This window comes from Monodelphis domestica, chromosome 7, assembly GCF_027887165.1.
Source record: "Monodelphis domestica isolate mMonDom1 chromosome 7, mMonDom1.pri, whole genome shotgun sequence".
In the NCBI taxonomy this organism is placed as follows: domain Eukaryota; kingdom Metazoa; phylum Chordata; class Mammalia; order Didelphimorphia; family Didelphidae; genus Monodelphis; species Monodelphis domestica.
In genome coordinates this window covers 146,299,410-146,300,696 of record NC_077233.1, presented here as the reverse complement: position 1 = coordinate 146,300,696, position 1,287 = coordinate 146,299,410, and the positions used below count along the sequence as shown (strand labels likewise).

The 1,287-nt window shown below is 43.5% G+C and overlaps 1 pseudogene; it reads right to left on the bottom strand.

Moving 5' to 3' along the window:
- Positions 1-996, bottom strand: LOC130455419 (tetraspanin-31-like; annotated as a pseudogene).
- Between the last annotated feature and the right edge of the window lie 291 nt (positions 997-1,287).

Genomic DNA, 1,287 nt, shown 5'->3' with positions numbered 1-1,287 from the left:
TTCTCAATGACATGAGAAAGTTGTCACCTTTGGAGAACTCTTACCCATTCATCCCACCCCCAAAGAAATTGCTTCCATTCTGGCTGATTGACTATGTGTCTTTGCTGTGATTAGTCTTGGAGATGAGAAATCTTGAGCAAGGTAAGATAGATCAAGCCAATCTAGGGGGAAGCTGGCAGGGCTGGAGATTGCAGAGGGCTTCCTGCCCCATTCAATCACATGCATTTGATAAATACCATCCCCCTCCTTGGGGCATGGGGGTATGTTCAGAATTTCCCTAGCTCTGCCTATCCCTAAAACATCATGTCAAGAACAGAAGCCTACCCATACAATCAGCTTAGGGGTCATAGCAAAGAAGGGCCTCTTCTCTTTTACTTACATGGAAAAGACCCTGGAGTCCCCACCATTGGGGACTGGGGAAAAGAAGGGTCGTGGGCATCAGAGGTCTTTATAGGAAGCCCCTGGGGTTGGTTTGAAGGTCCTTCTGAATCCAGAATCTTATTGCTAGCCACACACCTAGGATCTCTGTAAAACTGAAGAAGAGTCCAATACCCCCCAGGATTTTCAGGGCTTCATCTGAATGTTTAAGGAATTTGTTTCCACAAACATGGCACTTTGAGCTATGGGTCTTACAGCAGGCAGCACAGAAGGCATAGTCCTGCAAGTATAAGGCCATGGAGTTAAAGAGGTCAAAGCAATCCAAACTTGTCTCCAGTTCATTCTGGATCTTGTTATTCATGAGCAACCAATAGGTGCTGATGACATCTTTCTGTTTGCTTCTATTGTCAGACAGGAACAAGAGATTCCAAATTGGAAGATAAAAACCAAACCAAGTATGATCGTATAAAAGAACGTGGTGGTGCTAGATCACACCAATGAGTCCAACCATGGCAAGAGGAGGATAAAGACCCCTACTGCGATGACTCCCCTGATGATGTAGATCATGTTGAGCACACATAGGATATTCTCAGAGCAGGCAAAGCCACCACAAACCATCTTCCCAGCTCTGGGGACTGTTCTTTTCTGTTTGTGTTTTTGTCTTCCCTGCACCAAAATAACTTTCTATGTTGAGTTTCTTTTTTCTTGTTTGCTCATTTTCTAGCCTTTTCCTTTTTTAACTTAAAAAACTATTAAAGTTAGGCTCTATAACTGTGATGAAAGGCGCTCTGTTCCAAGCTTCAGGTTCTTTGTGCAGCTGCCTTCAGAACTGTCACTGGGAATCTATCTGCTTACAGTTCTAAAGAGAATGAGAATCCTTGACTCCCTGATTCTTTTAAAAATATGACA